Here is a 23,945-nt window from a genome sequence, read left to right as displayed (position 1 = left end):
GCAAGTAAATGTAAAAAAACGAACCGATTTATTCGGTAGTAGTACTACTACCAGTGCCACAGACACTAACATCGAAGTCCTAGACCGGCAACACGAAGATGCCACAACCCGGTTGGCGGGTAAAACAGTAGACGGAGAGGACAGCGAAGCCAAAGAGTGCAGCCGAAGCAGTAGATATGTACCTAAATGTGTTAAATACAACATGTTATATCAGAATTTGAGTGAAATGCAAATACTATTGGTCAGCTACTGCTGTGTAAATGTACCAGAAAGAAAGAATTGAGGTAAAGATGTACAGTTACTGGGTGTTCAAACCGGCTAGCGGAAAAACTGAAATTTGACCCCTAGCAAAGCTCTGAATGCCTAGATTTCGTGGGAAATGGCAATCACCTGAGTATCAGTGATTTACTGTCGTATAATTTTACTTAGCTAAATAAGCATTTTCATTTGATTCTGTTTGCTTTTGCCTTGTCTTTCTAAATGCTAAATTGCATTAGATGTATACAAACGTTAATTAGCTAATTTTATTTTATGTCTATACAGCCATTGATTGCAAATAGTATACATATTGTAAAACCAATCAAGTCGTTTCCCTCTCAAATTCCTATTTTGTCCGGGAGAATATGTCTACAGTGATTTGCTAGCTATGATCCTCATCGCCACGGTTCCTACCACTTCGCCTCTGACTAGACAACGCATTGAAACTCATCACCATGCCAACTGTCCGGTGTGAACGGCAAGTAAAGCCACACACAAAAAAACGTGCTGTCTTGTCATTCATTCACTTGATATGAAATAGTGGGGCTGCTGCTGTGTTTTTAATTTTTTTATTTTTTTTATTGGGCCTTTAGTTAATTTATAAATTATTTTATTCATATCCAGGTTGATGATAGGTCCAGTTTCAGTGGAAGTGAGCATTGATGTTGATGATAGGCCCAGTCCAGTTTCAGTGGAAGTGAGCATTGATTTTGATGACAGGCCCAGTCCAGTTTCAGTGGAAGAGAGAGTCAGGGAAGGCCAGTAGCCAGACCAACTTTTGATTATTTCAAGAGACACAAGTCATTTGTTTCTATCCTATGCAGAATTAAGAGACAAGAGACACAAGTCAGATGACCTAAACTTGTTTTTGTTTCTATCCTATGCAGAAATCAAAAAAACTCTGTGGTACAGAGGGTTTTCTGTTTTAAAGACGGCACTAATCGGAAATGGCTGTCATACTATTCAATTTGTATGGCATTTGCGAAGCCTACTGACAGCAGTATTTTTATGTGCGGTCTTTGTGCCAGCATCAGTCTGTGGTGGTATGTAGACAGCTACGAAAATACAGATGAAAACTCTAGGTAAATAGTGTGGTCTACAGCTTATCATGAGATACTGTACCTCAGGCGAGCAAAACCCCGAGACTTCCTTAGATATCATGCACCAGCTGTTATTTACAAAAATACATAGTCCGCAGCCCCTTGTCTTACCAGACGCCGCTGTTCTGTCCTGCTGATACATCGTATAACCAGCCAGCTGTATGTTGATAACGTCGTCGTTCAGCCACGATTCCGTGAAGCATAAGATATTGCAGTGTTTGAATGTCCCGTTGGTAGTTTAATCTTCTGTTTAGGTAATCGATTTTATTTTTCAAAGATTGCATGTTTGCTAGCAGAATGGAAGGAAGTGCCGGTTTATTCGATCGCCTACGAATTGTCATTAGGCAGCCTGCCCTCTGGCCCCTTTTCTCCGCCTTTTCTTCCCGCAAATGACGGGGATCTGGGCCTGTTCCCGGGAAAGATGTACATCATTCACGTCGGGCTCAGCATACTCGTTAAAGGAAAAAAAGGATTCTGCCAGTCCGTGGTGAGTAATCGCAGTCCGGATGTCCAGAAGTTATTTTCGGTCAATAGAGACGGGAGCAGCAACATTATATACAAAATAAGTAAAAAAATAAGTTACAAACAAAGCAAAGAAACCAAAAAATAACACAACCGGTTAGGAATACGTAAAACGTCAACCTCTCCAGAGCCATCTTGGAATAAATCTAACCTAATAGACCTATTTTACTAATTATACATTCATGATTCATAACATATTTTCCCCCCATTTTAAATCCCTTGTGTTCCTGAAAGTCATTGTTTCATCTCGAGCCCATTGTTAGTTCCTCTTTTAGCACCTGGTCTTTGTTTCTACTGCTGTGGGATTGGAAACCATGATGAACTTGCTACAAGAGAGCTTCCAGGTTCACAACTTGTTAAAACGGATGCTTTAGGAGCATCACTTCAACACGAGTTATAGTATAGTACATGAAGCATAAGTCACTTTAAGTCAATAAGTCCACAAACTGGAGACCTAAAAAGAGCTTTGGGGTTTCACACAGGCGGTAACATTTGGTGTCAGAAACAGGATCCAGAATAAGCTTTTGCTAATTGCTACACTACTGGGAACCAAACAAACTTAAAATGTGGAGAACCCTGAGGTACAAATACAGTAACCTAAGCTTCGCACACAGAAATGTCCTTGACGAAGTTAGATGCACTTTCTATGCTTAGCGGACTGATTTCAATGCTGTGGGGAACTGGAGCTTTTAGCTAGCCAAGTGCAATGTCATAGAAGGTCAGCTTGGGGCAAGATATGAAGTAACAAGAGAGCAATAAATATTGACCAACAGGCCCAGACACTCCTTATTTTTGTACTTTTTTTTTTTTTTTCTGTGCATAATATTTATACAGAAATAAGTATGAATAGTTTGACTTAATCTCTGAGTGATTGAATCTCACAGGGTGGTTAAGTTTGCTCTGGGCAAAGTACAGTAACAGCCTTCTGTTTCAATCCAATTATGATTTCATTTTTATCATCCACCTTACCCAACCCTATGACATTTGTCTTACATCATTTTTTTTGTTGCTTGTACAGTATGTTATGCAATATTCATTGACCACAATTAAATCCAAGAAACCATATATGGAGTAATATTAGACACCACTTGGGTCCAGTTACTTGACCAACTGTCTACAACAGTTTTATACCCACCTTAAAGAAACACATAATGAATCTGTCAAGAGACATATCTTAAATGTAGTCTCTAGTAAGCATTATTTTAAGTCCTCTCTCTGTTGACTGCGTTTTTAGTTTTTACCAAGCGTAACTGTCTTACACTCTCCTTTAACGTTTTCCTCTCAGAGGTTTATGTACTTTAAATTAACGGCTGTAGCATGTTTAATGGATCTCAATTTGCATTGTATCTTGATCTAAAAGCTGCATTTGAGTCCCAAGGGGAAACATTTCATTTAGAAGATGAAAGAGAGAGGAGGAGGCTCAAAGTGGGGGAAGGAAAGAAATAGGGTGTGTAGATGGGAAGAGAGAGAACAGGTAAAGACAAAATGAGTGAAGGAGGGAGGATGGAGGAAAGGACAGAGTACTCCCGTGAGAGGAAATGTATGAAAAACGAGTGAGAGAGACATACATACATTACATTACATACATACAGTTGAAGTCAGAAGTTTACATACACCTTAGCCATATACATTTAAACTCAGACATTTAATCCAAGTAAAAATTCCTGTTTTAGGACAGTTAGGATCACCACTATCTTAAGAATGTGAAATGTCAGAATAATAGTAGAGAATTATTTATTTCAGCTTTCATTTCTTTCATCACATTCCCAGTGGGTCAGAAGTTTACATACACTCAATTAGTATTTGGTAGCATTGCCTTTAAATTGATTAACTTGGATCAAATGTTTCGGTAGCCTTCCACAAGCTTCCCACAATAAGTTGGGTGAATTTTGGCCCATTCCTCCTGACAGAGCTGGTGTAACTGAGTCAGGTTTGTAGGCCTCCTTGCTCGCACACACTTTTTCAGTTCTGCCCACAAATGTTCTATTGGATTGAGGTCAGGGCTTCGTGATGGCCACTCCAATACCTTGACTTTGTTGTCCTTAAGCCATTTTGCCACAAGTTTGGAAGTATGCTTGGGGTCATTGTGCATTTGGAAGACCCATTCGCGACCAAGCTTTAACTTCATGACTGATGTCTTGAGATGTTGCTTCAATATATCCACATAATTTTACTTCCTCATGATGCCATCTATTTTGTGAAGTGCACCAGTCCCTCCTGCAGCAAGCACCCCCACAACATGATACTGCCACCCCCGTGCTTCACGGTTGGGATGGTGTTCTTCGGCTTGCAAGCCTCCCCCCTTTTCCTCCAAACATAACGATGGTCATTATGGCCAAACAGTTCTATGTTTGTTTCATCAGAAGAGAGAACATTTCTCCAAAAAGTACAATCTTTGTCCATATGTGCAGTTGCAAACCAAAGTCTGGCTTTTTTTTATGGCGGTTTTAAAGTAGTGGCTTTCTCCTTGCTGAGCGGCCTTTCAGGTTATGTCGAAATAGGACTCGTTTTACTGTGGATATAGATACTTTTGTACCCGTTTCCTCCAGCATCTTCACAAGGTCCTTTGCTGTTGTTCTGGGATTGATTTGCACTTTTCGCACCAAAGTACGTTCATCTCTAGGAGACAGAACGCGTCTCGTTCCTGAGCAGTATGACGGCTGCGTGGTCCCATGGTGTTTATACTTGCGTACTATTGTTTGTACAGATGAATGCGGTACCTTCAGGCATTTGGAAATTGCTCCCAAGGATGAAACAGACTTGTGGAGGGCTAAAAAAAAAATTCTGAGGTCTTGGCTGATTTTCTGATTTTCCCATGATGTCAAGCAAAGAGGCACTGAGTTTGAAGGTAGGCCTTGAAATACATCCACAGGTACACCTCCAATTGACTCAAATGATGTCAATTAGCCTATCAGAAGCTTCTAAAGCCATCCCATACTTTTCTGGAATTTTCCAAGCTGTTTAAAGGCACAGTCAACTTAGTGTATGTAAACTTCTGACCCAGTGGAATTGTGATACAATCAATTATAAGTGAAATAATCTGTCTGTAAACAATTGTTGGAAAAATTACTTGTGTCATGCACAAAGTAGATGTCCTAACCGACTTGCCAAAACTATAGTTTGTTAACAGGAAATTTGTGGAGTGGTTGAAAAACCACAAAAGTTTTAATGACTCCAACCTCAGTGTATGTAAACTTCCGACTTCAATATATATATAGGAGTCTCTCATTAAGTAGATAGAAAAGTCAAGCCTGCAGAGGTTACTCCGAGCTAAACCAATCCTGGGCCTACAGAGGCAAAACCTGCTGGACACTCTGCTAGCAAAGGTCACATCATGTGGGGCTAAATGGCTTATAAATCTGCACTAACGTTATCTACCCCTGTGGCTATAGCGCAACCCGGCATACACTGATTAGCTGATTAGCATTAGCGATAAGGACGACGGGAATGTTCCCTGTTCCCTCAGGCTGTGTGGGCTAAAATGCGATCCAACTTTCTTGGAGATGATAAGAGGTAGGTTACTCTGTATCTCAACTCAAACCAGACTGAAGCAGCCCAGTTGTGTGTTCCAATCTTTGACGTGCCATCATTTCATCTCTCCTTTTGAAAAAGGTTTGGATCTGTGAGCTGGAGTTCCACTAACTTATTTTTCACTTCGCAGAGATGACCCCGAATGGAAGACAAACGCCGAGACCTTGTTGTCGGCTGTAACAGTACATGGCTGGAAGCTTGAAGGGGGGGGCGACAGAGAAGCTGTCTATTAGCACGGCTGGGCCCTGTGGGGCTAGCATTATCCAAATGCATACATAAACAAAACAAGCAAAAGCTGCATTTCATTTCAAATGGTTGTGCCCTTACCTCCTGCTCTCATCCACTCCCCTTGACACCGACATGAGGCTACTGGGTAGGTGTGTAAGCAATGTCCACCATATTGCCAGTCCCATCAAGTGAAGGGGAGTTTCTTTGGACCACCTAATCAGTAACATCATCACTACCTTCTCGGCACAGCTAGATCTTGCAGTGGCCATTTCTGGCCACGTTCTGTGCAGTGACACCATATTTTGAAGGTCACCCTATACTCTGGCTGTCCGGGCACACTACAGCGCAGTTGTCCTATAGGGATATCATACGTCACACCTGCCCAGAGTCAAGTACATTCTGATAATGCTTTGAAAGGCTAAAGCCATATTCACATTACTTGAAGAGAGGTCAATATTTTGATTAATTGTTCAGCAGTCTTACGGCTTGGGTGTAGAAGTTGTTAAGAAGCCTTTTGGACTTAGACTTAACGCTCTGATACAGCATGCCGTGCGGAGGCAGAGAGAACAGTCTGACTTGGGTGACTGGAGTCTTTGACCAATTTTTGGGCCTTCCTCTGACACCGCCTAGTTTATAGGTCCTGGGTGGCTTGGCCCCAGTGCTGTACGCACTACCCTCTGTAGCACCTTACAGTCGGATGCAGAGCAGTTGCCACACAAGGCGGTGATGCAACCGGTCAGGATGCTCTCAATGGTGCAGCTGTAGAACTTTGAGGATTTGGGGACACATGCCAAATCTTTTCAGTCTCCTGAGAGGGAAAATATATTGTTGTGCCCTCTTCACAAGTGTCTTGGTGGGTTTGGACCACACAGTCGTGGGTGAACAGGGAGTACAGGAGGGGACTAAGCATGCACCCCTGGCTACCGTCGAGTATGCTACGGGGCGGTAATCATTTAGGCAGGTTACTTTCGCTTCCTTGGGCACAGGGACTATGGTGATCTGCTTGAAACATGTTGGTATTACAGACGCGGTCAGAGAGAGGTTGAACATTTCAGTGAAGACACTTGCCAGTTGGTCCGTGCATGCTCTGAGTACACGTCCTGGTAATCCATCTGGCCCAGCAGCCTTGTGAATGCTGATCTATTTAAAGGGCTTGCCCACATCAGCTACTGAGATCGTGATCACACAGTCGTCCGGAACAGCTGGTGCTCTCATGCATACTTCAAAGTTGCTTGCCTCCGAAGCAAGCATAAAAGGCATTTAGCTCATCTGGTAGGCTTGCGACACTGGGCAGCTTGCGGCTGGGTTTCCCTTCGTAGTCCGCAATAGTTTGCGAGCCCTGGCACATCCAACGAGTGTCTGAGGGCATAGCGGGATTTCTTATAAGAGTCCGGATTAGTGTCCCGCTCCTTGAAATCGGCAGCTCAAGCCTTTAACTCGGGCAGCAACAATGTCATACTTTTTGACCAGACAGCATAGATGGGCTACACATACAGAGAGAGACAGAGGGGAGCTGTTTCATTCACTTGGATGCTTTCTCCGGTGAGATACATTCAGCCTCTTGCGAATTGAAGGAAATGTATGAAACAGTGAGACTAAATATTAATTTATTCAGTATGTTTTTTTTCTTGCCTGGCTTATCTTGTCATGCATGAATACACACCGCTGACGATGCTAGCTCATGTAGCAGGAGAGGACAGAGAAGGCCATGGCGCCGCATGATAATGTAATCTCTTCAAGTCTCCTTGGGGTGGCAGGTAGCCTAGTGGTTAGAGTGTTGGACTTGTAACCGAAAGGTTGCAAGATCGAATCCCCGAGCTGACAAGGTAAAAATCTGTTGTTCTGCCCCTGAACAAGGCAGTTAACCCACTGTTCCTAGGCCGTCATTGAAAATAAGAATTTGTTCTTAACTGACTTGCCTAGTTAAATACATTTTAAAAAGTGGCTTTTGGTCACCTTTGTTTGGGTTAGAGCATATCTGTCTGCCAGAGCATGTTGTTTCAGAACAGTCTGGCTCTGGTCAAACACTGTCAGCCAGAGCATGTTGTTTCAGAACAGTCTGGCTCTGGTCAAACACTGTCAGCCAGAGCATGTTGTTTCAGAACAGTCTGGCTCTGGTCAAACACTTCCTGCCCGAGTCCATTCATTGAAGTGCTAAGTCAGAGTAGGGTTGGTGTTGAGTCCAGATGACTGGGTAATATGAGGCAAATTTGGTCAAGAAGCATACTGGCCCATCTTCTTTACCGCCAACATAGGCTTGATACATAACACAACAGTGTTCTTCAATCTTGATCCTGGAGACCCACAGGGTGTGCATGTTTTTGTTCAAAGCGAAAACATCTGATTAAACCAATCAAGTGCTTGATGAGCAGTGAGATTAGTTGAGCCATACACTGCACAGCCTCCAGGACCAAGATGAAAGAACACTATAGCCTACTGATGGAATGGGGAGAATGTATATATTTAACAACAGAAATCTAGAGTGAAATAAATGCATCAAGCCATATCCTCTGCTGTAGTGGTGCATGTGTGCAGATGGATAGAGCGGAGGTAAACTAGTAGAGCAACTGTAACATCAGCCCAAGTAGAAGTCTACAGAGAAACTGCAACCATGGTTACTGTTTACTTTCACACCAAAATACTTGAGTGAGACTACTAAGAGAATTTATCAACTATAGTTTCCTCTACGTTTTTCTTAGAAACGAAGGTCCCTAAAGCAACATTCAAAGCTGTAACTAACTACCAAAACATTCAATTCAAACTCCATGGACTGATTCGTTCAGTCTGTGAGTGACGGCTGTCTGTTTCCATGGAAAATCTACTAGCCCATTAGGTGAGCAAATATGGCGAAACGGATTGGGGGAAATGGAACACCCGGAAAGAAAGAAATGGAGGGAAAATCATGTATGAAATCACGTAGGTGTTCCATCACATTCTGTCTCCCCCACTGTCTTTCAACACGTTAGAAGCTCTTTTTAATTCTCTATAAACTCTGCATTTATCAGAGCTCAAGCAGGGAAGAAGTGTTCTTCGGGCACACAATATAATGACTACTGTTAAAGTCACCAGTACAATCAAAAACATGAATAGCCAGTATTTTATATATTTTTCCACACTATGAGTTTGGAATAGTACTGTCAAATTGTGAAAATTATGATAACGCCCTTTTGCTTTAAGAGCTGTTTGAAAAGACCGCCTGAAATTTCAGCCTGACATCACTAGGGGGTAAATTAGTTGATAGACCAATAAGAAAGAGAGTTTCAAACCTCTGCCAATAACAGCTAGTTTTCAGTTTTAATCTCCCCACTCAGACCACTCCCAGACAGTCCTAGCAACATTCTTGCTTGAGAAAATGCTCTTAGCTAAGAAGCTATTTTTGTTTCTTTTTGACCATTTTAAATTTAAAACAATCACAGTAAGGTAGTTAATTGTTACCCAGAAAGGATTTGATATGGAGATAAAAATGGCTGCATTGGGCCTTTAAGACACAGCACATCTCCCATTGTCTGCCTCAGGCACTGAGCACAGTCTAGAGCTAAACATAGTAAAACAAGTGACCTCTTTCCTGTACACAAAGCAGCTAGACATGTTCCCACAAAGCAGTGTGGTCTGGAGAGTCTCTGTATAGTTGACAGGTTTTTGTGACACAACAGCCCACAGGCAGAGTGAGAGTGAAACTGTACTGGTAGGTGGGATCTACTCAACTAAGGCAAGCTGGTGGCACAGTGAGCACTGAATCTCCCAGTGAGGATGCCTTTATTGTCATGTATAGTCACCGTCAAGTGTGGCTTATCTGTCATATAACAGAAGAGGGGAAGTGTTTCTATTGAGCATCCTGGCTTTCTGTAGCCAGTCTCTCACCTGAGCCCAGCGTTGCTTCCAAAGGGGTGGGGGCTGCCCCCATCATTAGAACTAAACCGCTGTGGAGCCAGATGATGCTTACATTACATACACACACCTGCTACCTAGCTCATTGTCGGACCTCAGGAAGACTAGCTGTCGCCAATTGGGGATCCAAATAAAATAGAAATAAACATATTTCTACAACGAAGCAAATAAACAGTGAATGTATAATTGAACATCACAACATACTCAGTGTGTGTGTGTTTGGCCGTGTGTTCCGGTGTTCTGTGCATAGTGTATGTATGCAGGTCCACATGTCCCATCATCGTCTGTCTTTTTTCCTCTTTATAAACGCACCAATTAGCGTTGCTTGGATTCCCTGTCGTTGCTTCAGACGCTGACTACTTAATTAACTCTGTCTGAGGATGGGCGGCAGAGAGCAGAGAGAAATGAGGAAGGATTAGATGAATGTGTGGGTTGAGGTGACAATGTAGCCGAGTGAAAGAAGGGAAAGAGAGAGGCGGAGGAGAGATACAGAAAGAGCAAGAGACGGAAAGGGGGAGATGCAGACCATACTTCTTCCTTAAGTATTCCATATTCACTAGTAGTAGTCACTCCCTTAAGTTTCCTTAATCTAAAGTACTAAATATTCATGTGCCTGTCTTTCGCATATGCTATCTATGATGCCACAACTCTACCTGAAACTTCCCTTCCAGCATTAGTTAATTCAGGTTAACCTACTTACAGTAACTATGCTAGGTGGCATTTGTAGCCTCTAATATGCAACTCCGCAGTGCTACGATGCCATGTAGCTAAATTTAATATTACCTATGCTAATGCAATGTCGGAAACGCCATAGAAACCATTTGGTCTCTTCACATGTTGGCCCTCTCTTCCGGCAGTTGACACCATTGGCTTTGCTTTCCCTCCTATTTACTCTTTTTTTCCTGAGCTAGAAGTGGCATCTCTATACAATAAGGATCCATTTATGCCCAGTTGCGGTTTAGAGGGTTAGATGATTTATAGATCAGTGAACATAACAGGCAGTGTGTCTCTGTGCCCCAGACTGGCCCAAGCTGTGACCCGCCAGTCAGGCCGTAGGCGAGTTAGCATTGAGGGATGAGTAAACACCAACAGTGTGCTACTAAACAGTATGTAGGTCAGTGGGTTAGCGCTTAGCGCTGGGCTACACTGGTATTAGCCTCAGGCACTAGCTCTCACTGTGGCCTACAGCAGGGGTCCCCAACTGGTGGCTCGTGGGCCAAATTTTGCCAAAGGGTGATTTTATTTTATTTTTAATTTTTTATTGTTGGTCATAAGACTGTAAAAACACCAGCAAATCAGCTCCAAGTTACTGACATTTTTGAATTCCATTCCAAAGTATTTCCAGGCAGAGTATAAATATATGTGATTGTATAAAAATGTAGCAAGGGTTGAAATTATTATGTTTTAGTCAAATATTATATATTTTTGGGCTTCTTGCGGTCAATTTTCAGTAATTATTTTACAGCCCAAACCATCCGCTCAAGAGAAAAAAATCAGCCCGCGGACAAATCTAGTTGATGATCTCTGGTTTAGAGTATCTCTGGGCTACTGGATACTAGCCTAGCCACCATTAGCGGTAGCAGCTTCTCTCCAGAGCCCTGGCACATGCGATAGGGGCTGCATGGAGGCATGGAGCTAAAACACGCAACAGACCCAGCTTTAATACACACAATAAAGTGTTATATAACACAGTTGTAATACATGAGACTCTAATACACATAGCCCGTACTTCAGGACCATGAGTGTTTCCTGATTACATAAGAAAACCGGGAAAAACTCCTGGTCCTATTGTTATCAAATCAAACTTTGTCACATGTGCCGAATACAACAAGTGTAGACTTTACTGTGAAATGCTTACTTACAAGCCCTTAACCAACAGTGCAGTTCAAAAAGAGTTAAGAAAATATTTACCAAGTAGACTAAAATAAAAAGTAATATTAAAAGTAACATAATAAGAATAACAATAGCGAGGCTATATACAGGGGCACCGGTACTGAGTCAGTATGCTGGGGTACAGGTTAGTTGAGGTAATTTGTACATGTAGGTGGGGGTGAAGTGACTATGCATAGATAATAAACAGTGAGTAGCAGTAGTGTACAAAAGGGAGGGGGGGGGTCAATGTAAATTGTCCGGTGGCCGATTTTATTAATTGTTCAGCAGTCTAATGGCTTGGGTGTAGAAGCTGTTGAGGAGCCTTTTGGTCCTAGACTTGGCGCTCTGGTACCGCTTGCCGTGCGGTAGCAGAGGAAACAGTCTATAACTTGGGTGACTGGAGTCTCTGACAATTTTATGGGCTTTCCTCTGACACCGCCTATTATATAGGTCCTGGATGGCAGGAAGCTTGGCCCCAGTGATGTACTAGGCCGTTTGCACTACCCTCTGTAGCACCTTACGGTCAGACGCCGAGCAGTTGCCATACCAGGCGGTGATGCAACCGGTCAGAATGTTCTCGATGGTGCTTCTGTAGAACCTTTTGAGGATCTGGGGACCCATGCCAAATCAGGGGGAAAGGGGGGGGAAAAGGTGGGAAAAGGTTTTGTCGTGCCCTCTTCACGACTGTCTTGGTATGTTTGGACCATGATAGTTCGTTGGTGATGTGGACACCAAGGAACTTAACTCTCAACCCACTCCACTACAGCCCCGTCGGTGGTAATGGGGGCCTGTTTGGTTTGCCTTTTCCTGTAGTCCACGATCAGCTCCTTTGTCTTGCTCACATTGAGGGAGAGGTTGTTGTCCTGGCACCACACTGCCAGTCCTCTGACCTCCTCCCTATAGGCCGTCTCATCGTTGTCGGTGATCAGGCCTACAACTGGTGCGTCGTCAGCAAACTTAATGTGTTGGAGTCGTGTTTGGCCACGCAGTCGTGGGTGAACAGGGAATACAGGAGGGGACTAAGTACACCCCCCTGAGGGGCCCCAGTGTTAAGGATCAGCGTGGCAGACGTGTTGTTGCCTACTCTTACCACCTGGGGCGGCCAGTCAGGAAGTCCAGGATCCAGTTGCAGAGGGAGGTGTTTAGTCCCAGAGTCCTTAGCTTAGTGATGAGCTTCGTGGGCACTATGGTGTTGAACACTGAGGTTTCATATCATATAGAAGGGAATGTTTTACACTGATTCTCCTCTCCGTCTCTTATGTGATAATTTAAATGGTGTTGGCACAACCATAAATATTTAAAGTGAGAAATGAATTTCTCTCATATTTATTTTTTGAGAGCGAGAGAGCGACACACACAGAGAGACAGACACACACACACACACACACACACACACACACACACACACACACACACACACACACACACACACACACACACACACACACACACAGAGAGAGCGAGACACAGAGACACACACACACACAGAGACACACAGAGACACACACACACACACACACACACACAGAGAGACACACACACACAGAGAGAGACCTAGTGTGTGTTTGGCCACAAACTATCCCATAGACTGGGGAAGGCTTCCACATCTATGCCCTCTGTCCCTCTCCAAAAAGGACTGCCAACTCCAATCTTCCACTGGGATTCACACATTCCTCTCTCTTCCCCATCTTTTCTCCCTCTGTCTCTTTCCCACATGCCTGCCTCGCTTTCCAAATCTCTCTCTCCCTCATTATCCCGCTTGCATTTCTTTTCCTCCCTGACGCTCCCCCTCTCCATGTCTGTCCATCTCCTATCAGTAGATCAGAGAAGCTTGCTGTAACTCCAACATGCTAATCAATCAATGAATAAAATGTATTTATAAAGCCCTTTTTACATCAGCAGATGTCACAAAGTGCTTATACAGAAACCCAGTTTAAAACCACAAACTGCAAGCAATGCAGATGTAGAAGCACTGTGTCTAGGAAAAACTCCCTAGACAGACAGGAACTTAGGAAGAAACCTAGAGAGGAACCAGGCTGTGAGCGGTACATGGCCATTAAGGCCAGATCGTTCTTCAAGATGTTCAAACGTTCATAGATGACCAGCAGGGTCAAATAATATTCACAGTGGTTGTAAAGGGGGCAACAGGTCAGCACCTCAGGAGTAAATGTCAGTTGACTTTTCATAGTGGAGCATTCAGAGGTCAAGACAGCAGGTGTGGTAGAGAGAGTGAGAGAGCTGGTCGAACAGCAGGTCCAGGATAAGTTCGCACGTCTGGTGAATAGGTCTGGGTTCCATAGCCACAGGCAAAACAGCAGAAACTGCATCAGCAGCACGACCAGGTGGACTGGGGACAGGGACAGCCTACCTAGTCCTGAAGAATGATCCTAAGGCTCAGGTCCTCCGGGAGGGGGGAGAGAAAGAGATCCTTCGAAACATCAGGGTAATAAGTGGCTCAGGGGCGAGCTGTGAGCGTGGTGGCTAGCATGGGCCTCTCCCCTCTCCAGCATTTTAAATTGCTGCTGATCCTGCATTTGTCAAATCCCACAAGGAGCTTTATTTTTGGCTGGCGTTAAGGCGGTGCTAGTGTCAAACGCACGTTAGTTTGTCAGTGTAGAAACTGCCGCCCTGGCATTTTCCAGCCCTAACGGTTTGGCAATTTACCTGTCTTATATCAGCCCTGCGCTCAGATGGGCGGGGTGGAGATATTTTAGGCGTGGTTTTAATGGTTACACAGTTGGTTAGGGCATGTATTTTGACAGCAGAAACATTTACATTTTTTACATTTTTGTCATTTAGCAGACGCTCTTATCCAGAGCGACTTACAGTAGTGAATGCATACATTTCATACAATTTCATAATTTTTTTTTTTGCTGGCCCCCCGTGGGAATCGAACCCACGACCCTGGTGTTACAAACACCACGCTCTACCAACTGAGCTACAGGGAAGGCTAAGATCCTCAGTCTTCAATAAAAAGAGCCAAGATGAACAACAACTTGTCAGAGAGGGCGCTTCCTGTTTGGAATCTTCTCAGGTTTTTGCCTGCCATATGAGTTCTGTTATACTCACAGACACCATTCAAACAGTTTTAGAAACTTTAGGGTGTTTTCTATCCAAAGCCAATAATTATATGCATATTCTAGTTACTGGGCAGGAGTAGTAACCAGATTAAATCGGGTACGTTTTTTATCCGGCCGTGTCAATACTGCCCCCTAGCCCTAACAGGTTAACCAAATAAAATTAAATGGGGAAAAACATTAGTTTATGTTTCTAAATACGAAGTATACAGGCAACAAATTCACTTCAGGCTACTCTTGTTCCATGTGCATATGGGCAGTGTGCGTCACAGCTGGATAGGCTGCGTTTTTATCTATGCATTTTTTAGCCATGCAGGGCCCGTTTTGGATGCATCCATGATGTAGGCTACTTTCCATGCCCATCATGAAATGAGAACTTCTCGCTTTGATCTCATAACAATCCAAGATGGCAGCCAATCAGTCTGTCCCTTGAGATCAGAGTTTTAAGACACACTTTTGATGTGAAGGTTGATGCTGTATATAACAACTATTTTTAGATCTCAGTCACTATTTTACAAAATTTGCTTGAACAATGATTTCTGATTGATTTCTGATTGAGAAGCCCTACACCTTTTTGGAGTTAGAGTGCACAGAGTCAGGAGTGTCTGTCTGTGCGCAAGGCCTGCTACGCGAGCGCAGGTGCGCACTGAAGGCTAGGAGCGGAGAAGCGATTGCCAGATTGGAAAACCTGATGCGCAGTGGGAAAATCTGTCGTTCTACACAACGTCTACTGGTCGTTGCACACCTGTGCTGAAAGACCTCTTAAAACCGTCATTATGTATCTGTTAGTGTGCCTGCTCTTTACTCAATGCCATCCTAGATTAAATAGGCTGAATGATCAATGGGTGAGTGAATTATCCTCGCCTAATACCCTACAATTTGCAAACACTCCGACGAGACCATCATGTCAATACCACCAGGAACTAGGTCTCTCTCTGCAGCTGCATTTGTTCCACTCTCAAACGCATGTGGGCCTACACTTGATGGAATCCTTCCAAAATCTCAAACTCTTGAATAACTTTTTTTCTGTGTCGAAAGACTCTGCTTGTTTTATTGACAATGGTGCTGGTTCCGCCAAGTCCTCACGCATTGGACAACTGAGATGTATTGTTGATCTCTGGTAATGTGGGACCAACCCCTGGGACGGTAGACACCATGCAATCTCTACCGACTCCCTAGGATTTTAAAAACAGAGCAGGTTTCAGCCTCTTGCATGTTAATGTCAGAAGTTTCCAAAAATAGACATGATTAGAATATGGGCTAAAACGACAAATGCAGACATAACGGTTTTTATCAGAAACTTGGCTAAAGAAATCTGTGTCAAATAACTTGATTTCTATTGATGGGTACACGGTTTTTAGAACGCATCAGATACGTAAAGGAGGAGGGGGTTACAATTTATGTGAAATCCAAGTTTAACACATCTGAAATTCTCTCAATTACCAAAGCCAAACATTTTGAATTGCTTGTGGTTAAAGTGAACGTATATAAGGACTCCCACATCACTGTAGTTGGCTGCTACAGAACGCCCTCGGCTTCAGGAGATGCACTTAACTCTCTTTCTGATGTCCTGCACAAGGTAAAAGACTGAATTCATTATTTTAGGAGATTTGAACTGGGACATCTGTATCGGACTCTTTTAAAGAACTGTGTGACTCTCTGAATCTCGTGAAATTTATTATTTCACCTACAAGACCGAATCCCAGAGCACCTAACAAATCAACGCTATTGGACATTCCACTAACGAATACCTCTCACAAATACAAATACACATCGACTGGGATATTCTGTAATGATGTCAGTGATCACTGTGCAATTTCTTGTGTTAGAAATACAAAAATGACCAAAGCCAAACCCCGTTATAGACTGCTCAAAAAAATAAAGGGAACACTTAAACAACACAATGTAACTCCAAGTCAATCACACTTCTGTGAAATCAAACTGTCCACTTAGGAAGCAACACTGATTGACAATAAATTTCACATGCTGTTGTGCAAATGGAATAGACAACAGGTGGAAATTATAGGCAATTAGCAAGACACCCCCAATAAAGGAGTGGTTCTGCAGGTGGGGACCACAGACCACTTCTCAGTTCCTATGCTTCCTGGCTGATGTTTTGGTCACTTTTGAATGCAGGCGGTGCTTTCACTCTAGTGGTAGCATGAGACGGAATCTACAACCCACACAAGTGGCTCAGGTAGTGCAGCTCATCCAGGATGGCACATCAATGCGAGCTGTGGCAAGAAGGTTTGCTGTGTCTGTCAGCGTAGTGTCCAGAGCATGGAGGCGCTACCAGGAGACAGGCCAGTACATCAGGAGACGTGGAGGAGGCCGTAGGAGGGCAACAACCCAGCAGCAGGACCGCTACCTCCGCCTTTGTGCAAGGAGGAGCAGGAGAAGCACTGCCAGAGCCCTGCAAAATGACCTCCAGCAGGCCACAAATGTGCATGTGTCTGCTCAAACGGTCAGAAACAGACTCCATGAGGGTGGTACGAGGGCCCGACGTCCACAGGTGGGGGTTGTGCTTACAGCCCAACACCGTGCAGGACGTTTGGCATTTGCCAGAGAACACCAAGATTGGCAAATTCGCCACTGGCGCCCTGTGCTCTTCACAGATGAAAGCAGGTTCACACTGAGCACGTGACAGACGTGACAGAGTCTGGAGACGCCGTGGAGAACGTTCTGCTGCCTGCAACATCCTCCAGCATGACCGGTTTGGCGGTGGGTCAGTCATGGTGTGGGGTGGCATTTCTTTGGGGGGCCGCACAGCCCTCCATGTGCTCGCCAGAGGTAGCCTGACTGCCATTAGGTACCGAGATGAGATCCTCAGACCCCTTGTGAGACCATATGCTGGTGCGGTTGGCCCTGGGTTCCTCCTAATGCAAGACAATGCTAGACCTCATGTGGCTGGAGTGTGTCAGCAGTTCCTGCAAGAGGAAGGCATTGATGCTATGGACTGGCCCGCCCGTTCCCCAGACCTGAATCCAATTGAGCACATCTGGGACATCATGTCTCGCTCCATCCACCAACGTCACATTGCACCACAGACTATCCAGGAGTTGGCGGATGCTTTTGTCCAGGTCTGGGAGGAGATCCCTCAGGAGACCATCCGCCACCTCATCAGGAGCATGCCCAGGCGTTGTAGGGAGGTCATACAGGCACGTGGAGGCCACACACACTACTGAGCCTCATTTTGACTTGTTTTAAGGACATTACATCAAAGTTGGATCAGCCTGTAGTGTGGTTTTCCACTTTAATTCTGACTGTGACTCCAAATCCAGACCTCCATGGGTTGATAAATTGGGTTTCCATTGATTATTTTTGTGTGATTTTGTTGTCAGCACATTCAACTATGTAAAGAAAAAAGTATTTAATAAGATTATTTATTTCATTCAGATCTAGGATGTGTTGTTTAAGTGTCCCCTTTATTTTTTTGAGCAGTATATTTTTAAGACATTTTAGACAGTTTTATAAGCAAGCGTTCTTACCATAATATTGACAGAGTAAGTCTGATTGCCGATGTTGACACTGCCTTGGACTATTTTTATATTAAATTTGTGTCCATTTGTGATAAGCATGCCCCTGTAAAGAAATGTAGAATCAGTGGAAGGGGCAATCCCTGGTTTTCAGATAACTTGGCAGAATGAATTAGAAAGAGAAATGTCTGTTGGGCTCAAGCTAGACATACAAATACTCCTGTTGACTGGGCCTCTGTCAGAGCGCTAAGAAACAAATGCACAGGATTGATCAGGAAGCCCAAATCAGATTACTATTTAAATGCAGTCCCAGAGAACCTAAATAACCTTACCAAGTTCTGGAAGCTAATCAAAACAGTGCCAGGTTCTAATGTATCCTCTGGCCTTCCTGACCATTTAATGATGGATTCTAATGAAGTGAAGGATAAAGCCCATATTGTAGGGGTTTTAACAAGCACTTCATATCTGCTGGTTCAGTTTTTGATAATGGTGGGGCCCAGGCCTCTAATGTAAACTCTGTTAAAGTAAACTATGATATAGGCCCTCGTGAACCATTTTGACTTTGAGTCTGTTTCTTATGCTGAGGTCTATAAAGAACTAAAGGTAAGACACTAAAAAGTCAGCATGTCCAGACAACCTGGATCCATACCCCTTAAAATGTAGCAGCTGGTATTATTACTGAACCTGTGGCTCAGTCTCTTGACCAATTCCATTCCCAGCATTTGGAAATCAGCTTATGTCCTCCCGCTGCTAAAGGGTGGAGATCCCTCAGATGCTAATAACTATGGTCCTATCTCCCCATCCTGGTCAAAGTCTATGAATCCCTAGTGAACTCGCAGTTAAAAAACGTCTTAATTGAAAAGAACATACTGAGCGGGGTTCAGTCTGGCTTTAGATCAGGGAACAGCACCACAACTGCAGCTATGGCAGTGGCAAATGACATCATTAATGCACTTGATAAAAAGCAACATTGTGCTGCTCTGTTTGTTGATTCATCAAAGGCATTTGATTCAATTGACCATGAATTGTTCCTAGCTAGACTCAGAAACATTGTTCTCAGTGAAGCGGCAGTAAATTGGTTTGGAACTATCTTTCTGAAAGAACACAATGTGTATATACTGACAATCACACATCTAGCTTTGTTGAGATTGATAGAGGTGTGCCCCAGGGTTCCATTTAAGCTCCTGTGTTGTTCTCAATTTTTATTAACCAGCAAAGTAGCATCTATATGCAGATGATAAGAGTCATATATTCATGTGCTCCTTCTCTGGTTCAGGCTGTTGGCCTCCCTTTATGGTCTTAAACTGGTCTTGAATGTACAAAAAACTAAATTCATGACCTTTACCAGAGCTCGCAAAGAACATCCAGCCAACTTGACAAAAACCGTGGGACGCTTTGGAGTCAACATGGGCCGGCATCCCTGTGGAACGCTTTCGACACCTGGTAGAGTCCATGCCCCAACAAATTGAGACTGTTCTGAGGGCAAAAGGGGGTGCACTCAATATTAGGAAGGTGTATGTTTGCAAGAAGTAGACTATCAGGAGTTTAACCTGTTGGGGATAGGGGGCAGTATTTGCACGGCCGGATAAAAAACGTACCCGATTTAATCTGCTTACTACTCCTGCCCAGTAACTAGAATATGCATATAATTGTTTGATTTGGATAGAAAACACCCTAAAGTTTCTAAAACGGTTTGAATGGTGTCTGTGAGTATAACAGAACTCATATGGCAGGCCAAAACCTGAGAAGATTCCATACAGGAAGCGCCCTCTCTGACCATTTCTTGGCCTTCTTTGTCATCTCTATCCAAAACAAAGGATCTCTGCTGTAACGTGACACTTTCTAAGGCTCCCATAGGCTCTCAGAAGGCGCCGGAACGTTGAATGATGACTCTGCAGTCACTGGCTGAAAAACAGTAGCGCATTTGGATAGTGGTCGATCTGAGAACAATGAGACGGGTCCGCGCATGCACGTGAAGAGTCCATTTTCTTCTTTGAGTCTTTGAACGAAAACAACTTCTCCCGGTCGGAATATTATCGCTATTTTATGAGAAAAATCGCATAAAAATAGATTTTAAACAGCGTTTGACATGCTTCGAAGTACGGTAATGGAATATTTTGAAATTTTTTGACACGATATGCGCCGGCGCGTTACCCTTCGGATAGTGACCTGAACGCACGAACAAAACGCCGCTATTTGGATATAACTATGGATTATTTGGAACCAAACCAACATTTGTTGTTTAAGTAGAAGTCCTGGGAGTGCATTCTGACGAAGAACAGCAAAGGTAATCCAATTTTTCTTATAGTAAATCTGAGTTTGGTGAGTACCAAACTTGGTGGGTGTCAAAATAGCTAGCCTGTGATGGCCGGGCTATCTACTCAGAATATTGCAAAATGTGCTTTCACCGAAAAGCTATTTTAAAATCGGACACCGCGATTGCATAAAGGAGTTCTGTATCTATAATTCTTAAAATAATTTATGTTTTTTGTGAACGTTTATCGTGAGTAATTTAGTAAATTCACCGGAAGTGTTCAGTGGGAATGCTAGTCACATGCTAATGTAAAAAGCTGGTTTTTGATATAAATATGAACTTGATTGAACAAAACATGCATGTATTGTATAACATAATGTCCTAGGAGTGTCATCTGATGATCATCAAAGGTTAGTGCTGCATTTAGCTGTGGTTTTGGTTTTTGTGACATTATATGCTAGCTTGAAAAATGGGTGTCTGATTATTTCTGGCTGGGTACTCTGCTGACATAATCTAATGTTTTACTTTCGTTGTAAAGCCTTTTTGAAATCGGACAGTGTGGTTAGATTAACGAGAGTCTTGTCTTTAAAATGGTGTAAAATAGTCATATGTTTGAGAAATTGAAGTAATAGCATTTCTAAGGTATTTGAATATCGCGCCACGGGATTCCACTGGCTGTTGACCTAGCCCAGAGAGGTTAACCATACTGTATATTACTACCTTATCCCTGTTGTTCACCATAGCCCTCCGTAATGGGTGAGTGAGGAGGAAGTACAGCACAGCATCAGCTTATTACCAACTCGCCTGCTGTGAGATAACGACCACATAGAGACAAACACCATTCTAAATACAACCCATATTTATGCTTATTTATATTCCCTTTTGTACTTTAACCATTAAGTACATCGTTACAACACTGTATATATACATATGACATTTGTAATGTCTTTATTCTTTTGGAACTTCTGTGAGTGGAATGTTTACTGTTCATTTTTATTGTTTATTTCACTTTTGTATATTATCTACCTCACTTGCTTTGGCAATGTTAACATATGTTTCCCATGCCAATAAAGCCCCTTCAATTGAATGAGAGAGAGAGAGGGAGAGAGAGAGAATGAGAGAGAGAAAGAGACACTAACTTATGATGTTTGGGTACTTCATTTAAAATGCATGGATGTTAATGGGATATTTACACTAAAACTGCAGTAATGATTTATCCCTTAGTAAATAAGGTCATAACTCAGGTTGCATACCAGCCATGCATCCAGAGTACCAGGACTTCTATTTCTATGTGAAACCATGTGAATTACAGTAGCGTACTGTGATGAACTACTCTGGGCATGTGAAACCATGTGAATTACAGTAGCGTACTGTGATGAACTACTCTGGGCAATGGGCCATAGCAGAAAAGATGAGAAAAGCCAAACAGCTTTTTAGAAGATACAATGGTGATCCATCTCTTTTATTATTTTATGTTCTATATTGTCCAACAATAACTCATAAATAATCCAATAAACTCCATTCAATGACGCGAAAAGACCTATTAACGTAAAGTCATTACTGTACTGCCAAGCACCCCTCCCACACACGCACACACAGAGAGAGAGACAGAGAGAGTGTCAGTGTGTGTGAGCGGTGGAGGAGACCCCATCAGTAGCAACAGCTGAAACACGAGACGTATGTGGCAGGGTCTACAGTCAATCACGGATTACAAAAAGAAAACCAGCCCCGTCGCGGACACCGACATCTTGCTCCCAGACAAATTAAACCACTTATTTGCTCGCTTTGAGGACAATACAGTACCACTGACATGGCCTGGTGCCAAAGCCTGTGGGCTCTCCTTCACCGTGGCCAACGTGAGTAAAACATTTAAACGTGTTAACCCTCACAAGGCTGCCGGCCCAGACAGCATCCCTAGCCGCGTCCTCAGAGCATGAGCAGACTGGCTGGTGTGTTTACTGACATATTCAATCAATCCCTATCCCAGTCTGCTGTTCCCACATGCTTCAAACCATTGTTCCTGTTCCCAAGAAAGCTAAGGTAACTGAACTAAATTACTATTGTCCCGTAGCACTCACTTCTGTCATCATGAAGTGCTTTGAGAAATTAGTCAAGGATCATATCAACTGATACCCTAGAACCACTCCAATTTGCTTACCGCCCCAATAGGTCCACAGATGATGCAATCGCGATCACACTGCCCTATCCCATCTGGACAAGAGGAATACCTATGTAAGAATGCTGTTCATTGACTATAGCTCAGTCTTCAACACCATAGTACCCTCAGAACTCGACATTACGCTCGAGACCCTGGGTCTCGACCCCGCCCTGTGCAACTGGGTCCTGGACTTTCTGACGGGCCGCCCCCCCAGGTGATGAGGGTAGGAAACAACATCTCCACCCCGCTGGTGGAAAGTTCTTCGGCGCACACATCACGGACAAACGGAAATGGTCCACCCACACAGACAGCGTGGTGAAGAAGGCGCAATAGCGCCTCTTCAACCTCAGGAGGCTATAGAAATTTTGGCTTGTCACCTAAAACACTCAAACTTTTACAGATGCACAATCAAGAGCATCCTGTCAGGCTGTATCAACGCCTGGTACGGCAACTGCTCCGCCCATAACCGCAAGGCCCTCCAGAGGATATTGCGGTCTGCACAACGCATCACCATTACCGGGGGCAAACTACCTGCCCTCCAGGACACCTACACCACCCGATGTCACAGGAAGGCCAAAAAGATCATCAAGGACAACATCCACCTGAGCCACTGCCTGTTCACCCCGCTACCATCCAGAAGGCGAGGTCAGTACAGGTGAATCAAAGCTGGGACCGAGAGACTGAACAACAGCTTCCATCTCAAGGCCATCAGACTGTTAAACAGCCATCACTAGCATAGAGAGGCTGCTGCCAACATACAGACTCAAATCTCTGGCCACTTTAATACCTTTATTAAATCCATTTATTAAATGTATCACTAGTCACTTTAAATAACGCCACTTTAATAATGTCACCATATCCTACATTACTCATCTCATATGTATATTGTGCTGCCATCCTGTTAGAAGGTAACAGATGATTTTATTACAGTGGTTAAGATGGATTTTCATTGTGTTCCATGATGTTTATCGCCCTATCAGAGCTTTCTGGGCCTTAGAAAGACTGTACGGAAACAGGAAGTAGAGTAGTCGTTCTGCATGCAGAGAAGCAGCTAAAAACAACGCTACAGTTCAGGTCTTTCAGCGCAGTTATTTCTTGTCACGCTTCAGCCTGGGAAAATATTTGTTTGTAAGTTCGATTCAAGCATATTGCTCGTGATGATAATCTTGTTATTGATAGAATTGCTTACATATCAATGTTAGTTGGTTGCATTTACTCACACATATTGCCTTGCCTTTCATGTATGCCGTCAGCTGTATTACTTTGCTCGTGCATCATGTAAACGAATTGTAAAACATACAATACTGTAGTTTTGTTACTATTTCTAGTGTAATATGCTTTGTTATTGTAGAGGTGGTTGCACATTATTAGAGTATTGAAAGGAGTTCGCCAATTAGCGATATGGTTTGGCATCATGCCAGATACATGGTACCTTTGCACATGCTTTGTATTTATGCAACTTCAACATGAAATGTATAATGTACAGCTGCAGTATGTCGATGTGAATTGAATACTAAAGTATATTCTTTTCTGTATTTTGCAGCTTCACAACAAACGTTTTCAATATATTCATTCAAGAAA

The 23,945-nt window shown here is 43.3% G+C and overlaps 1 protein-coding gene and 1 non-coding gene across 6 annotated transcripts in view; both read right to left on the bottom strand.

Annotated features, from left to right (window-relative positions):
* Nucleotides 1-23,945, bottom strand: part of LOC106599042 (SPRY domain-containing SOCS box protein 4) — a 133,902-nt gene that overhangs the window by 29,258 nt on the left and 80,699 nt on the right. The window lies entirely within an intron of this gene.
* Nucleotides 14,275-14,350, bottom strand: trnat-ugu (transfer RNA threonine (anticodon UGU)). Its single transcript has one exon. It is a non-coding gene; the product is annotated as a tRNA-Thr (tRNA).

Source organism: Salmo salar, chromosome ssa03, assembly GCF_905237065.1.
Source record: "Salmo salar chromosome ssa03, Ssal_v3.1, whole genome shotgun sequence".
In the NCBI taxonomy this organism is placed as follows: domain Eukaryota; kingdom Metazoa; phylum Chordata; class Actinopteri; order Salmoniformes; family Salmonidae; genus Salmo; species Salmo salar.
This window is presented reverse-complemented; position numbering and strand designations above follow the sequence as displayed.